Consider the following 22,336-nt stretch of genomic DNA (forward strand, 5'->3'; position numbering starts at 1 on the left):
CCTTACCAGCACTGCCCTCCCTGTAGCAACCCACCCAGTTACCCGTGCCTGCTCACCCAGGAGGGGGGCGTCTCCTTCACCGCAGGCACCTCTGCCCCTGCACCAGTCAACCCTGATGCCCTCAATGAGGAGGCTATTGACCTCCTGAAGTCCATCTCTGTGGGACAGACAACAATCGTGAATGCCATCTAGGGAATGGCAATTCCAGATGCAGCAGACCAATGCGTTCCTGGAAGGCATTCATGGTACCTTGTCTGGCCTCCAGAGATCATTTCAGGCTCTGGCCTCCTCGTTGACGGCAACCAGTGTCTCTTCATCTTCCGTCCCCCTCCAGCTACCTGTTCCCAATCCACAAGCCCTCTTCCTACACCTGTCCATGGCACACCAACACACACGCATACACCCAGTACAACAGACAAGGTGCGCAAAGACAGACATGGGCATCACAAACGTTCACACAGGCATGCACACACACACAAAACACATCGGCAGACACAACAACAGACACTTCTCTCACCACCTCCTCCCATACAGTCACATTTCCACTCGTACCTGCCAGCACTGCATCATCACACAGTGGTTCTACTGTCATTCCTGTCATCCCCACAATCACCACAACAGCAGACTCACAGTCACACACCCCACACACCACATCTGCACTCACCACGACTACCGCCTCTGCAGCACATCCACCTTACTTGCACACACCACCTCAACATTCACTCACACATCACCCATTCCCTCTCCCTACATCTCTGCCCTCTCCCAAGAAATGCATACGTACCCACTCACCCACTCAACATTCCGCCACCACACACATCCAGACACTGCACACACCAGCATCCACGTACAGCACACAGACACTTCAGACGAGCACTCCCTCTACCTCCACTCCTCACCCTCATTCATGTGACCACCCCCATGCACCTAAGAAAGCTTTCCTTGCTGCCCTTGATCTTTTCCCTACTCCTCTCCCTCCCCATCTTCCCCGTATGCAGCATGTCCCCTTGCCCTTCTCAGGCCCTTCCAACTCCCATTCCTTGGGTCCCCCCTCTGTTGTTTCCCCTTCTCTTCCACCCAGCAAAAAAACACCCCTCCCAGTGCCAAGGTCACCCATCCCAAGCCCAAGCCAAAACGTGCCGCTTCTACTTCCAAGCCTCCCCCACCACCCCCAACCCCTGAGGTGCCTGCCTGTCCCATTGCTGCCCCTATGAAGTGGAGGCCTAGCTTCAGTGAGGAGTCAGGTTTGGCCAATATTGATGGACAATGTGTCCTGCTAAATTGGACATTTGAACTTACCTTTGGCACTTTTTGTATATAGTTTATTGTTTGAATACTACTGCCCACATTGCTGTGGTTGGTAAGATAAGATGCTTGTCCTGGTTTCCTTCTACATAGTGGTGTGACATCTGTGTGCAAAGGTGTGTGGGGTCGATGTGTGGATTGTGTCTGTGTTGTTGCATGCGCTTGGTAGATGGTTTGGGCCATGGAGATGTTGTGATGTGTGTGTCTGCTTGCTTGTGTGTTTGTATGGGGTGTTGTGTGCGTCTGTGTGTCTAGTGCTAGATGTGTGTATTTCCTTGATTGTTGGTTGTACGTCTATTGTCACCTGTATGATTGTTTGAATGTGTGTTCACAGGTTTTGATTGTTTATCAATGCTACATGGAGTTCATGGTGTGGTTGTATGTGTGGTGTCGCACAACATGCCCGTCTAGGCCATCATTGTGGTGTTTGTGAGGTAGTTGTCATTGTGTGGTTATGGGATGTGTTGGTTTTGTTGTTGTGCTGTATGTTTGGGACGTATCTGCATGGCTTTGTGTGTGTATTGGGTATTTGGCATTGACGTATGTTGCGTATGTGTGGCCTTCACTGTGTGTGGGGTATGTGTGGTCTGTGTGGGAGTGTATCACTGCCATTTCCCTCCCCTCTGTGCTAGGTTTACTTATGGTGGTTGACTTCATTGTCATCAGTGGTGCTGAAGGTGTATGGCGAGATACAATGCTGGGAAGACTGGCAGTTCATTTGCCATGGCAGCCGTGGTGGCATCTCTGTGCCTGGAGGTGGGCGTTTCCATTTATACTTTCTGTTTCCGCCAGGTTTTTCAAGCCGGTATGGCCCCACCGGATATCCTGGCAGAGTGGTTACTGTTAAAATGGAGGGCGGGGAATTGGCTGCCTCCTGCCTGAAGTTGTCTTCTGCCGGCGGATGCTGCTTGTCGGCGGTGGCGGGCTGGCAGTGAGTTGTCTGTATTGCGTTGGATTCACCGCCTTACTCGTTATATGGCAGTCTGCACCGCCACCCTGACGGCGGTCACAAGACCGCCATCGGTGTGGCAGTTTGGTTACTGCCAAACTCAGAATGAGCACCTTATTGTGCCACCCACTTAGGTACTCCTCCTAAAACATGTCCCATGCCTGCACTTACAGCCTGAATGCAGTGTTACACTGCCATGTTGACTTTGCATTTACAACCCCTTGCTTAGCCTTAAAATTCCCTTTTTATTACAAACAAAACACCTCTTCGGTAGGCCCTAGGAAGCCCAATGGAAGGCCTTCCTCTGATTCTCCTGCTTCCTTTATACATATGTCTCCGGGGGTAAGGGCAATCCTAGATTATTTGGTGCTTGGTTGTTACACTTATTGTTTACTGGATGATCTTAAGATTATAAATAACCCTCACAGCGACCATAACTTGCTTTTTTTACATTAGAAACAAATTTACCAATTATGGAGACTTGGAAGCTTGGTGGGTCAATTCCGGTCTTTGATAAAAAGACAGGGAAAACACACTGGGACTTTAAAAGAGTTGTAGGTTTATCAAAGATGTTAATAACTGCGGTTGCTGATCTGAGTATTTGGGAAGGGAATGAACTGCAGCATTTTTCTAAATTTATGAAGCAGTTGTTAACCAAATCTTTGTCCACTGTGTCAAAGAATAACTGGATCCCTCGCCCATTACTTGATTTGAACAGAGAAATAAACAACCTGGTCAGGTCTCAGTACCTAGCATACTCAGGGGAAAGGAATATTAGGGTGGCTTTGCTGAGAAGGAGAAAGGTGTTTGAAGGACCGCCTCGCAAGAAAATCTGGGTATAGGCTGTGGATCCACCTTCAGAAAGCAGCAGCAAAGGGTCAGGCAAGGTGTTTTTGGGCTTTGGTGGGCGAGGGCTGTGGGTCTAGAGTTCGATCTTTGCCTGTTGCCATACCCGAAGTATGCTGGTTTGAATTTATTGCCTCCCAATCTGCATCAAATGAGGTAGAACCGTTTCATCCCTCCCTCAGTAAGGGAGACAGAACTTGTTATTTGTTCTATGCTCACCTCTGCTGCAATGGGTCCTGATGATCTTCCCATTTATGTATTAAAACAAGAACTTGGAATAAGATCTTATATGTGGTATTCAGAAGGTGCTTTCTCTCCGGGAGTATCCCTCCCTCCTGGGTTGGTGTTATTATTGTCCCTTTATATAAAAAGGGCGATCAAAATTGTCCTGCCAAATACCAGCAGATTGCCCTTCTGGATGCTGCTGGATTTTTTTTAACTAAATGCCTGGTTTCCTGACTTACCACCTGGGCAGAGGAGAATAATATTATTCCTCTGGAGCAATCGGTTTAGAAAAAATCATAGTACTTTGTATAACATTGCTGCATTCCAAGTTATTACAGAAAAATACGTGAAACTGAGAGGTGGAATGGTCTATGCCACCTTTATTGATTTTTCAACAGCTTTCGATAAAGTGGATAGAGATCTGTAATGGAGAAAGTTAACTAGTATGGGGATACCTTAATTGCTTCGAGATTTGATAGTAGCTCTACACTCTACTGCCCAATCCTTCTAGGGGTGATAAAGGACTATACCAAGAGATACCAACTATATATGGATTAAAACAGGGATCTTTATTGGTCCCCCTGCTTTTTTCCTTATACATCTAAGATTTTCCTTCTTTCCTGTCCCAGAGTAAGGGCTTTTCCCCCGCAAATAGGTGGGTACCCATTAAGTTGTCTGTTATATGCTGAGTCCCACTTTCTAAAGATCAGTGCTTCAAAATGTAGGGTCCTCTGCTTACATGGGAACACAAAGATGAAATTTACTTACTTCCACTGGTCATTGGAAAAGCAAAAACTGGAAATTGAAAAATGTATTCTCTTTAAAGGAAAATAGTTTGTGGGAACCTCATCGATGTAGCTCATATTTCCTCTAATAAACTGAAAGCAGAGTTTCACGCAAGAAGTTTAGGGGCTTTAAATAGAGCTACTGGAAGAAGCCATCTTTCATACCTCGTATCAGTATATCGAGCTAAAATCCCCACGTCCCTTCTTTATGGCGTGGAATTTATTGATATCCCCAAATGGGGGTTCCTGAATCAGTTGGAAGATAAAATCCATAGGCAACTTTTGTCTGTTAACACAGCAGTCTCAGTAGTGGCATTAAGGCTGGAAATACAGTAGTGCTACAAAGTCTGTATGTTCAAGGATTAGCAGGAGTTATAAGTGTGGCTACTTCACTTATAAGGAGCAAGAAAAATACTATAAGGTCAGTGCTAAGGAAAGAAATCTTTTCAAATAATAATCACCCCAAATACTCCCTTTGTAAGAACTTTTCTTATACTCTTGAAAGGTTGGAGTTAGGCCCAAATCAGGTCCTGGCAATATCCCCCTTGCATTTGAAAAACGTATTGAATCAGGCAATATGGTCTTTGAGTTTTCGGCTAGACCTTGAGAGCAGTGCAAAAAAGAAATCTTTTATGAACTTAGTAAATTCTTTAGGAGTAAAAAAAAACTCAACCCTATATTTTATGGAATATTCCACACAGAGTTAGGTGCTTTTGGACGATGCTGCGCCAGGGGTTGTTTCCTTTGAACACGCTTCTGACCAAATGGCACGACTCAACTAAAGAGTGTATTTTCTGTCTTGCCGAAACCCAAGATATAAATCATGTTCTATTTGTCTATTCACCTCTCGCCCCATTCCGGCGTAAATGGTCTTCAAGCCTATATGTCTTCAACTCTCTTTGTTGTCTGCATCTGAGCTTCTTCAAGCTTCATATGATCCACCTAATGAACTATTCCGTTTTAGAATTTTACAATTGTTTTAATGTTTTTTATATCTATTCTAAGTATGCATACTATAAAGTAGATTCATTGACTTGTATGAAAATCGACCCTGGGATGTTAGATGAAATAATATAAGTAGGCGGATCTGTCACAATGATGCACTTTTAGCATGTCATATCGCATCATGATTCCACAAGAGATAAAGGTCTGGGCAAAGATAAAGATACACTCCGTTAAATGTCTTATGAGGTTTCCCCATAGAAGGATGAATAAGGTATATGAAGGTTTCACTCATTTTAACCCCATGATTTTGAGGTGTTTTGGATTGGAGCACTTTATTATGATGCACTTTATAAATAGTTGGGTTAGACAGTATTTTATCTGGTATTTTAGATTATCTTCACATTTTTATGGGGGATGGTTAAAGTATTAGACTTTTTATGGATATATTTTATTTTATCTTAACATTAAGACAATGCTTTCAAATCGACTTAGTACTCTGTGCACCAAATGTATTCCAATAGCACTGAAATGCACATTTGCACTATCTTACTTTCTGCACTTTATATTGGAATATTATTTTTTGTAATTGTATCTTTGTAAAAAGTATTGCTGGGTTCTTTTTCTTAAAAAAACTTTTATTGCATAGGGTTTAAACAGGTTAATTCTGATTTTGTGTGTTAAGGGTGGCATGGATAAATGTATTGTTTTATTGTTTATTTATGTGTGGATCTCAATCGAGTTCCAAATTATAAATAAATAAAAATTGAATTGAATTGGCAGGGTACTATGTAATCAAAAGGTAGGACATGGGCTTTTGAGTTTTACATGCCCTGGTAGTGAAAAAGTCCCAAATTTGTTTTTCATTACTGTGAGGCATACCCATACATCGTCTTTAGCGATAAAGCCATCTTTTTCATTACAATTTTGGAAATGTTACATTTAGAAAGTTGCCATTTTCCAGCTCTTAGCCCTGTGTGCCTCCAGCCTGTCTCTGATTGCATGTCTGGGTTTAGTGAGAATCGGGCTTTGTGTATTTCCTCTAGAGCCACACACAATGGGAGCTTAGGTGTGACCTGGTCCATCCTGGGAGGATGGGAGGAAGAAGCTGGGCACAACTTCATTCTTACACCTAAATAGGCTGTGTCCCATCCTCACACAAAGGACTGCATATCCCCCTGTAGTGAGTCTGGAGCCAGGGCATGAAGGGAGGCCCTCTGTGCACTTTAAAGACCCTTCCTCCTTCACTTCAAAGGCACCACTGCATATAAGAATTAGACCTCAGACCCTCCCACTTCAGTACACTTCTGGACCTGTGGATGCCCTGCCAGGAAGAAGGACTGCTATGCTGCTACAAGGACTTCCACTCTGCTGGACTGCTACTCTGGAAGAAATTCTGCCCTATTGTGCTGACCTGCTGCCTGCTGCCTGCTGCCCTCCTTGCCTAGGTGAGAAGGCCTGGAGCTGCATCTCTGCAACCCAGAACTCAGAGTAACTCCAAGGACCAGCTGATTGGACTCTTGTTCTGGATTCTCAGTGACATAAAAGACTTCCAACCAACCTACTTCTGCACCTGGACTCTGCCATCTGTGCGTTTGTCCTGACTAGTAGTGCCACCACAGTCTTGGACCCTTGGAAATTGACCAAAGGTGCTTGCTGCAGCTGAACCGACACATCCTCTGGCAACCCAAAGCATTGCCATTGCTGCTCGGGTGGGAACCAGTGCATCACTCCTTTGCATGATCGGAACCAGTGCATCGACTTTGCTGAGGGGATTGACTCCAACACATTGCTGTTGTTGCAGGAACAGAACTGGCGTAAAGTTTTCAAACCTGCCACATCTCAAAACTGATGCACTGCCTGTTGCGTATGAGAAAACAGGAACATCTACTCTACTGCATACGGAACATTGACGAGTCTCCTCCCTTGCAGGGATTGACACCAGCACATCGCCTTCAGCTGCATCCTTTATCTTCATCACCAATGCAGTCAGGATTAAAGTACATTTTTTTTCAGCGGGCCTCACTGGGTCCCTCTATCTGCCCCACACTCCATTGTGGTTGGCCTGATGTTTTTACTTTGTCCTGGTCAGACACGACCATATATACACGATTGGTGCTTCTTACTTCTGAGTGCTATTTGACGGTTTATTCTTTAAAAATACATAACTCCAGTTCTACATTTTGGATTTTTATTGTTTTGGTCTTGTTTTATATATTACATTAAGTTTTATGTTTCTAACTAGGTGTGGCATCATTTTGTGTGATGTTTTCGCTGTTTGAAGTGTGGCACAAATACTTTACACATTGCCTCTAAGTTAAGCCTGACTGTTCTGTACCAAGCTACCAGGGAGTAACTACAGGTTAATTTAGAGTTTGCCTGACACTTACCCTGCCTAGGATAGTGGTTGCTGTTTGACTAAGGCTTACAGCCCAGTCAACCAACTACCCAATTTTCTAACAACCATGAAGAAAAATAAAAAACAACCATTGAACATTATTGGAAATCTCAATGTGGTGCAGTATGTCACATAATCAACAGAGTGAAGGCGACACGTTGGACTTCATTTTCTCGACATCACTAGCCATCCACCTCAGGCCTCCCAGGACCCTAGACTGGATTGACCAACTCACCACTTCCATCACCTTGTTCAGCATCTAACCAGCACATCAAGCTCAACTCAAAAGAGAAAAACACACCTCCAGGTTTTACCACTTGTATGTCTAGCATCAATTCCCTTCTAAAGGACTTCAGTACATTCCGGGAAGACCATGTGAATAAATATGCTCCATCTAAAAAACGAATGGCAACTTGAAGCCCTCAGCACCAGACATTGCAGACAACATACAATACATCTGCAGAGAAGAAAGAGAAGGGAGGAAAATAGAACCCTGATAGCCTTATGCTACTAATATTTCTCTGCATAATACACAGGCAACTCATCACATCAGTCAAAGCTAAGTATCTAACTAGCACTGTCAATGAATTTGCCAATAGAAACAGATTACTCTTCACTACAACCAAACACTTCATCAACTACCTGGTTAGCCGTCCTCTCCCACCCTCTACAGACAAGTACAGTGCTGTCAACCACATCTTAAATGAAATGTTGCAGAAAATACAGTAGCACATCAACAGCACTGTACCTACTTCTCTTTTCATACCCAACTCCTCCTTCCCACTTCATACTACAATGGTCATCATTCAAACCCCTGTCATTTAGAGACCCCACCAATTTCATCAACTCCCTCCAAAACACCTCTATGGAGATAATGGCCCTCATTACAACAGCGGCGGTAAAAGCCGCTTACTGCCGTGCAGAAGACCGCAAACACACCGCCGAGGCCACGGAATTCCGCCACAGCAATTATGACCTACTGCTCGGACTCTGCCAAAATTGAGACACCCACAGAAGTCTGCCACACCAAAGGTCAGTGGTAAACTGGTGAAAACAAAACCTCCACCGCCACGGCAACAGAAATACGCCCACACTATCACAACCCACGAATCCACACGGCGGTCTTTCAACCGTGGTATTCCATTGGCGGTACACACCGCCGCACTGAAAATACACACACATCTACAAAACACCACCACACTGAACAATTCGAAATACACACCCCTGATACACATACACACACCTCTCCCACACACCCAATTCAATATAAAACACACACCCACATCACCCACAAACCCCTACGACCAAAATATCGAAAGAAGGCCAGAGAGAGACACTACAAACTACTACCAAGCATCCACAGGCACACAATACCGTCACCCACATAACTTCCACGCACTTCACACAACACACCACTAAATATCACCCCATTTATCACAACACACACCACCCCACACATCACCCACACCACCCCATGGCACGGCAAAGACACCCCATGTTCTCTGAGGAGGAACTCAGGGTCATGGGGTCATGGTGGAGGAAATCGTCCGGGTAGAGCCACAGCGTTTTGGAGCACAGGTGCAGCACACCTCCATAGCTAGGAAGATGGAGCTATGGTGAAGAATAGTGGACAGGGTCAACGCAGTGGGACAGCACCCAAGAAATAGGGATGACATCAGGAAGAGGTGGAATGACCTACGGGGGAAGGTGCATTCCGTGGTCTCAAGACACCACCTTGCGGTTCAGCTGACTGGTGGCGGACCCCCACCTCCTCCCCCACAACTAACAACATGGGAGGAGCAAGTCTTGGCGATTCTGCATTCTGAGGGCTTCGCAGGAGTAGATGGAGGAATGGACTCTGGTAAGTCAAATCTTAACTACCTGCTTGCTATCACATACCCCCACCCTCGCCCTCACCCCATCACTCCAACTCCTCACAAATGTCCCAATATCACAAACCACACATCCCAACACCAAGCCCTGCATGCAACAACAAAGCATGGACACCCATCACCAATGCATGGCCACTGCACATACCCATACACCCCCCTAAACCACCATCACACAAGGTCCCACACAGGAATGCAAGCACTGGGGGACACGGTCACCCACCCATTGCACACTATGGCACACACAGATGCAATAAACATCCTATTATACCCCTGCAGGACCCCTACCCAACGTCACCGGACAGGAGGGTCCACACATGTCCACACCACCAAAAGAAGAGGCCCACAGTGATGACAGCAGCTCTGTGCAGCTGAATCTAGATGACCAGCCCGGCCCATCTGGGACCTCAGGACAGTCGGTTCCCCTGACACAGTCACAGGCCACCACAGAGCTTCCCCCCTCTGGAAACACCGGCACAGCAACCACCCAGAGGGCCCATACCTCTGTCACCAGGACACGTCAATCAGCAGTGTGTCCACCACTACAGGGAACCCAGGCTAACCCACCACCCCAACAACAACAGGGACCTGGGGGCAGTGGCAGTAGGCACACGGTCCAGGGGACAGAGGCCCAGGAACACAGGGGAACTGGGAGGGCTGCTGTGCGACAGGGGCAGGACAGGCCCAGGGAACCCACTCTCCACGAGGCCCTCTCCAACATCATGGGAGCCTACCATAATTCCCAGGAGATGATGACAACGGTACTGGCCAAGTTTCAGGAGACCCAGCGGCTGCAGGAGGAACAGTATTTGGGCTTCAGGGAGGAACTCAGATCCAATTCCACCCTGGGCACCATCGTAGGGGTGCTGAAGGAAGTCCTCCACACCAGGAGGGACACTGTGGCACAACAAGGGGCCCCTGACACTAGCCTGCACAATGAAGTGCCCAACACCTCCGCCGGCGCTAGTGGACAGGAGGCACTGCCACAGGACCACCACACCAGCACCCCACCCCCTGCAGAGGGAGAACCACCCTGCAAACGGTCCCTGAGATCCAGGACAAAGACAGAGAACGATGCCAAGAGCCCCGCCAAGAAATGAGACCGCCCTGATTGTCATCCTACTGTCCCACTTTGTCACCCTGTCCATCCTTAAACTGCCCCAGCTCCACTTCCTATGCCCCTTTGGACAATGCACCTGTGAGAGTAATAGACTGGACTCTGCCATGGACATTCATCCACCATCACCCCTCACCATTTTACAACCCCCTCCACTATTAACACTTAATTAAACACCCTTAAAGCACAAAACAATCTGGAGTCTGTCTGTGATTTCGAATTAGTGTATTAGCAATTTCAGTGTCAAAATACTCTTTCAATTGTGATGTCAACATACCTATGTCACACAGCTCTAGTCCATGAAGAAACAAAGCAGATGTCACACAGTGGGACCCACATCTGTGAAATCGTAAGGGAAAGTGACACCTCAGTGACCATACACTGGGTGAAAACGACAGACTGTAGAGAGGTAGTAGTGTTAAAGTACATGTAGTAGGCAGGTTTGCCTTCTTACCTGTGTCTCACTGGAAGTATTGCAGGATCACCGATTTCCTGTTGTCGATGTCCCCTTCTTCTGCTTCATCGTCTTCACTGTCCACAGGCTCCACAGCTGTCACAACACCTCCATCTGGACCATCCTCCTGCAGAAAAGGCACCTGCTGTCGCAAAGCTAAGTTGTGAAGCATACAGCAGGCCACGATGATCTGGGACACCTTCTTTGGTGAGTAAAATAGGGATCCACCTGTCATATGGAGGCACCTGAACCTGGCCTTCAGGAGGCCGAAGGTCCGCTCTATAATCCTCTGAGTTCACCCATGGGCCTCATTGTAGCGTTCCTCTGCCCTTGTCCTGGGATTCCTCACTGGGGTCAGTATCCATGACAGGTTGGGGTAACCAGAGTCACCTGCAAACATGGAGGGACAACTGTTAGACACACACTAACCTGTAGGGATATCCCCAGACCCAGACAACCATTCCCACTGACTTGCTTCCAGGTGCTCACCTAATAGCCCCACAGGGTGCCTCTGGAGTTGCCCCATCACATAAGGGATGCTGCTATTCCTCAGGATGTAAGCATCATGCACTGAGCCAGGGAATTTGGCATTAACATGGGAGATGTACTGGTCGGCCAAACACACCATCTGCACATTCATCGAATGATAACTCTTCCGGTTTCTGTACACCTGTTCACTCCTGCGGGGGGGTACCAAAGCCACATGTGTCCCATCAATGGCACCTATGATGTTGGGGATATGTCCCAGGGCATAGAAATCACCTTTCACTGTAGGCAAATCCTCCACCTGAGGGAAAACGATGTAGCTCCGCATGTGTTTCAGCAGGGCAGACAACACTCTGGACAACACGTTGGAAAACATAGGCTGGGACATCCCTGATGCTATGGCCACTGTTGTTTGAAATGACCCACTTGCAAGGAAATGGAGTACTGACAGCACCTGCACTAGAGGGGGATTCCTGTGGGATGGCAGATAGCTGACATCGGGTCTGGCTCCAACTGGCACACAGTTCCACGATTGTGGCACGATCAAGCCTGTAGGTGATGATCACATGTCTTTCCTCCATTGTTGACAGGTCGACCAGCGGTCTGTACACCAGAGGATGCCGCCATCTCCTCACATGTCCCAGCGGACGGTGCCTATGAAGGACAACAGCGAACACAGAGTCAACCAACTCAGAGGTACTTACACACAGCTTACACAGAACATGATTCATAATCCGAAATTTGCATGTATGAGTGTTGAGGCAAGGCCTAGGTATGTGTGACAGAGTTAAAAATCAAGCCATGTGGGCCCCTGAAATGGTGGCTGCCTGACCTGTAAAGTGGGACAATGAGATGTGAGGTAACTGCGCTGGCGATGTACACCGTCACGGTAGGCAGTCGAAGACCGCTGCACAATTCTGCATTGGTTAACATTGGACCCTATGGGTCCCAGGAGCCAATGACGATGTACGCTGGCGGTGACGGTATGCACCGCCGCGGACGTGACCGCCATTTTCTATCTGTTCAATCACTCGATACCTGATCTTCGACAGGAGAGGACCTACACTGCAAGTGCTGCTATGACCTCAGTCTGGAAGAGACAATGGCTCGTGCGTCTGGGGAAAGGGCTTCTGCCTTCACATCGGAGGAGTTGGAGAAACTCGTGGATGGGGTCCTCCCTTAGTACACACTACTCTACGGTACTCCAGACAAACAGGTTAGTACACTGGGAGCCTGCTGTATGGGCTATGCCTGTGTGGAGTGGATGAAAGATGGGGGGTGGGGGAGATTGAGGCGTGCATGATCAGAGAGTGAGTGCAGGTGCCACATGGCAAGGGTAGGGATGGGGGCCAATGACTGTGACGGTGCAGTTGGTAATAACTTTTCTTTTTCCCCTGTACAATTCCTGTAGGTCAGCGCCCACCAGAAGAAGGATGTTTGGCATGCCATCACCAAGGACGTCCAGACCCTGGGGGTCTATCACAGACGGAGCACCCACTGCCACAAGAGATGGGAGGACATTTGCCGCTGGAGCAAGAAGACGGCTGAGGCCCAGCTGGGGATGGCCTCCCAACGTGGGAGGGGTGCCCGTCGCACCATGACCCCCTGATGTTCAGGATCCTGGAGGTGGTGTACCCGGAGTTGGATGGGTGCTTGAGGGCATCACAGCAGCCACAAGGGGGTGAGTACACTCCCATTCAGCTGACTCAGCGTTCAGTGGAGGTGTCTGGGTGGGGGAGGTGGGCTGTGGGTTTCTGTAGGCCAAGGCGAGTGTGCTAGTTAGGTCCCCTTCTTCTGGCAGACCCTGTGGCACCCCACCCCACCTGTGTACAGTGCCAACCACACCTAGTCAGGCTCCTGTGACATCCATGTGTGCAGATGTCGGCCCTAGCCTTGTAGGCCATGTCCCAGGGATTGAACAGTGAACCCCAAGTGCGCAGCATAGTGCAGGGGGCTTCTGTGTCTGTCGTGTCTGCCAACGGTAGCTGTAATGCATGCACTCAACATGTCTTTCTTCTGTCTCCCCCCCTTTTTGTGGTCTCCCTGTTCTTGTGTGCATTAGCATCATCAGGCGGAGGAGCAATGGCACCGGAGCAGGAGGGAGCTGCATCCCACATGGCCCTGGAGGGTTAGACGACGGATTCGGAATTCACCAATGGGACGGAGGGCGAGGGGAGCTCCACAGCAGGGACCAGAGCTGGGACCAGTGATACGGACTCGTCCTCTGATGGGAGCTTCCTTGTGGTGGCGGCCACATCTGTGCCCCCCGCATCTACAGGTACAGCCGCCACCCCCCCTACCAACACCGCCCGCCCAGCAGCGCCTCAGCTTTTGCCCGTGCCCGCTCACCCAGGAGGGTGGGCATCACCTTCGCCCCAGGCCCCTCAGGCCCTGCCCCAGTCGCCCCTGCTGCCCTCAGTGAGGAAGTCATTGACCTCCTCAGGTCCCTCACTGTTGGGCAGTCTACCATTTTGAATGCCATCCAGGGTCTAGAGAGGCAGTTGCAACAAACAAATGCATTCCTGGAGGGCATTCATTCTGGTCAGGCAGCCCTTCAGCGAGCTTTTCAGACTCTGGCATCAGCACTGATGGCAGCTATTGTCCCTGTCTCTAGCCTCCCCCTCCAACTACCTCCACCCAGACCCACACCCCTGTACCTCAGCATACCCCAAGCACACCATCAGACCAGCATGCACACACGTCAACACACAAGGGAAGCTCTGGCAAACATAAGCACCACACATCCCACTGGCACTCACGCAAGCATCACACACATGCAGACACACCAACATCCACTGTCTCCACTGTGTCCCCCTCCTCCTCGTCTCCCTCCTCCCTCCCAGTCTCGTCTCCACTGACACCAGCATGCACTACATCTACAGCCACTACTTCCATCACCAGCACACACACCACCACATCCCACTCACGTGCAGTCACCACCCCCACTACCATTCACACATCCCCTGTGTCCTCTCCCAGTGTGTCTGTGACGTCCCCTCCCAAGATACACAAACGCAGGCACACACCCACCCAACAGCCATCCACCTCACGACAGCCTCCAGCGCATGCACCTTCACCCAAAGTCACCAAACGAACATCTCCTACAACCACAACCTCTTCCTCCACTCCCAAACCCCCTCCAGCTACCCGTCCCAGTGTTCCCCAAAATATTTTCCTGTCCACCCTTGGCCTCTTTCCCTCACCTCCCCCACCCCGTCAATCTCCTAGGGCCCGACTCTCCAGGTCCCAACCTAGCACCTCAGCCACAACATCTCCGGGACCAGTGGTGCCAGTAGTCAACGGATTCGGGAGTGCACCAGGCAGCAGGGCAGCCAGTGTGGCAAGGAGCCACAGCACGGACAGTCCCCCACCTGTCAAGCATCAAAAGTTGGGCAGTGCCTGGCGGGAGAAGGGGAAGACTCCAGCCACCAAAGCTGCTCCCAGGGGTGTAGGTGGGAGTGTGGATTCAGCTGCGACATCTTCCAAGGTGGGGAAGGGGCACAAGAAACTCAGCAAGTCTGGGAAGAGCAGCACAGCAGAGAAGACCACCATCAGCCCCGCTGCCCAGGAGGCCACCGCCATCATCCCCGCTGCCCAGGAGGCCACCGCCATCATCCCGCTGCCCAGGAGGCCACTACCATCATCCCGCTGCCCAGGAGGCCACTACCATCATCCCCGCTGGGCCAGACAGGACCGCCAGCACCAGCCCTGCAGGGCAGAAAGGGCCGCCAGCACCAGCCCTGCAGGGTCAGAAAGGGCCACCAGCACCAGCCCCCCAGGGCCAGAAAGGACCGCCAGCACCAGCCCCGCAGGGACAGAAAGGACCGCCAGCACCAGCCCCACAGGACCAGAAAGGACCGCAAGCACCAGCCCCGCTGGGCCAGAAAGGACCGCCTGCAGCTGTAGAAACTTCAGAGACTGTGGCATTGCACTCCCCAGGATTGAACAGTGGGCAAACCACCCACTGTAGAGACTTGAGAGACTGTGGCTTTGCACTCCCCAGGATTGAACAGTGGGCAAACCACCCACTGTAGAGACTTGAGAGACTGTGGCTTTGCACTCCCCAGGATTGAACAGTGGGCAACCCACCCACTGTAGAGACTTGAAAGACTGTGGTTTGCACTCCCCAGGATTGCACAGTGGGCAAACCACCCACTGTAGAGACTTGAGAGACTGTGGCTTTGCACTCCCCAGGATGGCACAGTGGGCAAGCCACCCACTGTATAGACTTGAGAGACTGTGGCTTTGCACTTCCCAGGATGGCACAGTGGGCAAACCACCCACTGTAGAGACTGTGGCTTTGCACTCCCCAGGATGGCACAGTGGGCAAACCACCCACTGTAGAGACTTGAGAGACTGTGGCTTTGCACTCCCCAGGATACATCAATGGGCATGTAGCCCCATCGTGGATCTGGCTTCGCATTCATCTGGCTGTGGTGCCCCCCCTTCCCTTCCCCCTGAGGTGCCTGTGTGTTTCTATCTGATGGCCCGGCAGTGTTCTCTCCGATTTTGGTCAGGTATCTATTGTGGGCCTCGCCCATGCATTTTTGGACTGTTGGTGCACGGACATTGTTGTGTACACATATGCACTACTTCTTGAATTGTATATATAATTATGAGTGATTTAGAGATATATATCTGTATATTTTTGTATGACATGTATATTGGCACATTACAATGTTTGACCGAAATTCGCTTTGTGTTTTCATTCTTCCGGGGGGATTGTGGGTTGTTAATGTAATATTTTTTACTGCATTGGTGTGCATGTTGTGATATGCGAGGGTGGGGGTGTTTGGTGGGTGTCCCCCTAACTTTTGCCTCCCCCTCCCCGTGTCGTAGGTGCAGTACTCACCGGTATCTTCTGCGCCTACGTTGCTGTTGGTCGTAAAAGAGCAGAAAGACAAGGGCAGGTAGTATTTGGAGTTCAGGGTCCATGGAGTCGTCGTTCCTCGTAGGATATGTTCAGGTGAGCGTTTTCCCATTGCAAAAGCTGTTTCTGCCGTGTTTTTATCCACGGTGAATCCGCCCTGGAAAAGGTGGCGGATTGGTGGGTTGTAATAGTGTGGCGGTACATTGTCTTCCGCCTGTCTGTTGGCGGTGACCGCCGCGCTGCTTGTCTGTACCGCCATGGCGGGTGGTGTGTTAAAGTGGCTGTCTTTGTTGGCGGTTTACGCCAGGGTCATAATTCCCTTTTTTTGTCCGTCGGCCTGTTTGCGGTATTACCGCACCTTTTACACCGTCTGCCAGGGTCGTAATGACCCCCATAGTCTTTAATGATACTCCTACTGCCTACCCAACCAACTGTAGCTTGTTCACATGGGACCTCCAGAATCAAGAAAATCCAATTTGCCTGCAGAGTTCTCCAGGGTTCCATCGAGCCCTCTCTCATTCCTTGGTGCTCTATGTACAAACACAATATCAAAATTCATCAATGTGCTGATGATACACAACTGTATTTGAAGAGCTCCTCTGCTCCGGACATCCAGCGTCTCAATCACTGCTTGCGCATTACACAGATGTGGATGAACAGCACCTATCAGAAAGGTAACCTAATCAAAACAGAATTACTGATTTTCAACAAACACAACAAACAACTACCCTAAACCTGGTGAAAACATGATTCTGGATGGATTCCAAACCCAGGTTTCACCCAATTCCAAGACCCTCATACTTACCCTGGAAACCAATCTCACCCTCAAAGAATACATTCCAAGAAAACTAAGACAATTACTTCTGCTAAAAAAAAGTAACACCATTCATCAAGAAGGTGATTTCAGTATTACTGTTCCAGACCTTCTACTCTGGCATTAGGATGGTAGGAATACCCTACACCCTTCACTCCCAGACTTCATGCTCCTCCCAAGCTTAAGAGCATTCTACATGCAGAAGCATTCTTTATTAACAGACTGACGAAATATGGCAATGCCCCCTCTCTAATAGAATTCTTCTATATCTCTTGCCAGATCATAGTATCTTTAAAACCAGCGTCATCATCTGCAAATGCATCACAACAGCCACTCCTGCCTATTTGCCTGACACACTCACCATGCACGGTGGGTCTCAGCACACCCACAGTCAGAACACCATCAGACTTAAATGAGGAGGAAAGGACATCTGCTTCCTTGCTTGATTCCTAGGGTGAACGTTTAGGGCCCTGAGAATTAAGGTTGATAGGGCAGTGTCATGAGTTAATATTGCCACCAAGGTGACCAGTAGGATCAGAAGGGAGGAACTCTATACGTTTTCCAGCACTGTCTTTGAAGCAAACCTTGAACAGAGAGAGCCAAGTGTTCAGGTACTTACATTTGTGTGTTGAATTCCCGTAATGTGGGGGACATTGTGCTGCTTCTGTCCCGTTTGATGACTTGCGGGCACAGTTGAAAGTGCCATTGATTAACTGGTGTGTGGCTTCCCTGGAAGAAGGCTCAACTGGCTGCATCTCTTTATTGCAAAAGACTTGAGATAGGGTGGATTGCCAATAAGCTCAGGGCACTCCAGAACAGTCTCAAAAGCATGCTCTGATTGACAGTTGGCAGCCACCACAACTGTTAAAGCTTAGCTCCTAGAGAGGGTGATAGGACGAGGAGGGAGGAATATAGGCTTCCCAATGGCAGTTATCTGAGTCCGACAAAGCTGATTATAATAGTGCTTTAGGAAGAGTACTATATATTTTAATTGTAATATCGGAGGGCTGTTTTTATGAATAGGCAACAATTCAGAAGAGGCAAATCACTAGCTAAATGCACCAAGAATGGCTCTTTGGTTAGGGGCCAAGTCAAAATCTTAAAGGATAAGGCCTTAACCCCTTGCCTCCCATTCATGACATAGACTTATGTTATGAGAGGGTTTAACCAGGACGTCCTATATAAATAAATATATAAATATATACACATATGGACTATATATATATATATATATATATATATATATATATATACTTTATATATATATATAGAGGGAAATGGGCTAGTACTGTGTTTTCCCTTGTACTTCCAATGGGAGCAACTTCCTGTGGTTCCTGGAGGTCTTGTGCAACAGTCTCCTGGTTCCCATCCCATCTAAGGACTAACTAGCAAACTTAGAAATGAGACTACCAGGGGCCCGCTTCAAGGCCACTCATCAATTTGCATGTGAAGGTACTAGTCATGTCACATAGATATTGGGTGGGCCTGAGAGGGATTTCCTAGCTCTTCCCAAGTTCATCTAGGGTTTGGACACTGATGGTCAATGCCCCTGACTCCTACCCAATCATGCTCACCCACTTGAACTACTGTTTTCTGTTGGTTGGAGGAGAAAGGTACAAGAGAGGGCAGTGAGAATAACCCGGCTACCCCCACCTTCCTTCTCACCAACTGTCTATTCCACATACATAGAAATGAACTAGAAGCTGGGGACTGGAAGAAGATGGACTAGATTGTTCATACTAGCTCCCATTCCATGACCCACCTTCCGATTCTTTGACACACAGCTGTGTGTTTGTGCTCAAGCAAGGAGCCAGAGACTGACTGAATTTTCTTTAGCTAAATAGAAAATCCACATAGGCCCATATTTATACTTTTTTAGCACAGTTTTTGCGTCGCTTTTTGATGCAAAAACAGCGAAAACTTACAAAATACAATTGTATTTTGTAAGTTTGTGCCGCTTTTGCGTCAAAAAGTGGCGCAAATGCAGCGCTAAAAAAGTATAAATATGGGCCATAGTGTCTATCTCATTGTTGGGGGGCACAGAAAGACTCACCTAGGCCAGGAGTTTGTTTGGCACGTGGGAAAATTGATCAACCCCAGACATTTCTGAACACTACAACCCTGGAGGGTTTCTGGGTGCCATGGTTTGTGAGGATTCCACCATTTGTTCTTACCCAGAATTCTGTGTGCTGGTCAAACATTACTGAAAGGAAAAATATCCTTGGAATGATGGAATGATGGAATGTCCAGGGAAAAGCAAAACTTCTGCCATTCATTGTTCCACCACTTCAATAATACAGTGCAGCACATATGTGGATTGGCCTGTCTGAACAAAGAGAAAGAGTTAAAATATGTGAACATGTAAAATCAATATAGTGTCAATGTATCTTCATATGGTCCAAGCTTTGGCCTATTCATGGCTTGTGCATTAGTCCCACCCATAAGTGGGAGGCACCGGTTTTAGAGAGAAGTGTGGAAATGTTGGATTGTAAAGCCTTTACAATTTGCCTGATGTTCTGGAGAACTATGTCTTGTCTTGGAAAGGCAACTGAATTGTGCACTATTTACAAATACTGTGACATTTTAACTCTGAGTAATAAAACATCTTTGAATTCATGCAACTCACATCACCATGGGTTTTCCTGGGTCTGTCTAGGGTTGATAAGATCACCTAAGTGCATTTGACCCAAGGGTCAAATACTTCTGATATCCTCCATTGAATATTCTCTATCATCAAAATTCCCTGGTGTTTAGTTATAGATACCTTCTCAAACCTCAGAACCATGGAAAACCCACTTTAGTCTAATAACTCCTCAATAAGAAAACTTTGGGAAACATAGATTTGGTTCAAGCCTTGTGAGGAATATGTTTCTGTGTGAGAAAGACTAAAGGAGACGGGCATGTTTTGTGGACCAAAATGCTGGAAATTTGACAATGGTCTTGTTCAGCACATTGTCCCAGCTAACAGATCAGGGGAAGGGTAGCCTGACATCTAGCAACAGATTTAGAATTCAAATTCTTTTTGGACTCCAATATTCCTCATGCTCAACTTTGTCTATGGCACCACTCTTACTTTGAGATGCAAATTGACAAGTGTTGATAAGATACCACTTTATACAACATCACAGTCCCAGTGATGATTAAATTCAACCAAAAAAGACTTCTTTTCCTCCACTGTAACAGTCGGCCTAAACATGTTGTGATGCTTGACTGATTCGCTAATCCGTTATCAGTGGGTTTTACTTTATCCAATTAGAGACAGTTGTGTTTTGAACAATTACTGAACTGTGAATGAGAAAAATTCAGTGTAGTACATTTGCATTTTTGGATTTAATTTTGATGCTTATTGTCTTCTATTGGACTGAATTGTTATTTTTATTTAACCAATAAAATATCGCTTGCCGATGGCTCTTCGTGCTTTGTCCAAAGTGCAAAAATCCAATAATAAATTGGTACATCAGAAAACATTTATAAATGGTCAGCTGGAGTTTCCATCTGGTTTGACTTTCAAAACATTTGAAAGTTTTTAGTGTTTATTTGTCTTTTCCTTTCTCCTGACATCAAACACTTCAGGCATAGACCTCGTTCTAAACCAGAATGTTCCTGTGAGAGTGATTGCACCATCGACTCTATGTAGACTCACATACAAGTAAGAGATGATTGATTGGCAGCTGTGGCATCTTGCCCTGTCCTGGAACATGCAGACAATGATGCCACATGGAAGCTGCTATCAAACATTATTTTAACTCTTGGCATACAACAACAGACTGTGCATTACATCATGCTTTCCATTGCCCACACCTTAACACCTCCCCCTGCAATACGTGCTTCCTGTCCAGAGTCCACCCTAAACCCCAAGGATTCCAGTGCACATAACATCAAGATGCTACATCTTCCCTTTGTTAAATAAAAAGGTGGTAGACATCACCAAAATCACATTTCCTCGATTATGTGGTGAGGCACTCTCACTTGTCTGCCACCCCGGGGTCATGCTCTTGAGCTGGACATGTTGGCTGGGTTGCTTCCGCTACAGTTTCAGGACTCGGCAAGTGTTGCAGTAGGTATTTGATATGTGATGTGTTCTGAGTGATGGATTGTCCCAGGTCAATGCGTTGTCACCATATGTCCTTTGCATGCCACAACCTGGAAAGGATCAGCAGCAAAAGGAGTGTCTGATTTTTCATCTGTATTGCTGCTTAACCAATACCCAGTCACCTTTGTCAAAAACTGTCTCCTGGGCATGGAGATGCTGCTCCATGTATGTTTTCATTTTTCTTTTCCCAGCTGCATTGATGTCTCAAATCTTGTCAGTATTCACTGATTTATCTGGGGTCCATTGAGGTAGTTTTTTTCTGATGGCTCTCCCAAATAGCAAGGTGGCTGGGCTCTTACCAGATGTGGAGTGAGGAGTTGACTGATAGACCTGGACGACCTGACAGATGGCTTGGTTCAAATCGATTCCCTCCATGGAAGCTCATTGAATGACCCTCTTGAGGGTGCGCATGAATAATTTGACTATGCCATTGGCTTAGGGCCATAGAAGCATACTCTTTTGGTGTTTGACATTGAGTCAGATGAGAAATCATTTGAACTGTTTGCTTTTAAAGGGTGGGCTATTACCAGATTTGAGGATTTTGGGGATGCCCCACATTCCAAAGATGCCAACAATCCATTCTTTGACTTTGTCAAGGGTTGTTGAAGGTAGGTCTTCCACTAAAGGAAACATGAGTATTCGTCAATGACTACCATGAGATGGTGTCCATTTCCAAAAGACGCAATAAAGTCAATTGCAACTCTCTTCCAAGCAAGGGCTGGAAGATCAGACATTGTCACTGGGTGTTTTGCCTCACTTTGGGGATCAAACAATTGCCAATGTGGAATGCCTTCAGCTCCTTCTCAACTCGCTCATCTAGTCGAGGGAACCACACTTGATCTCTTAGTGCTCTTTTGAATGCTACAACACCACAGTGTCCTTAATGCTCCATCTCATGTTCCATCTCGCCACTGTCTGAGGCTTCCAGGTATGAACATTCTTGAGCCTCGTAGTATCAGGCCTTCTTGGGTGACTAATAACTCATCCCATACATTTTTAAAATCTTAGACTTCAACATCATTGTCAAGGGGCCGAATATTGCCGCTCCATGATTGTGTGGTAATCAGTTCTTTGATTATGTTTATTTGTTTTCTGCATTGGTGGCAGCAATGATTTGTTCTGCGACGGACCTGGTGTGCTGCAGTTCACATTATGGTTGAGAT

This window comes from Pleurodeles waltl, chromosome 4_1 (assembly GCF_031143425.1).
Source record: "Pleurodeles waltl isolate 20211129_DDA chromosome 4_1, aPleWal1.hap1.20221129, whole genome shotgun sequence".
Lineage (NCBI taxonomy): Eukaryota > Metazoa > Chordata > Amphibia > Caudata > Salamandridae > Pleurodeles > Pleurodeles waltl.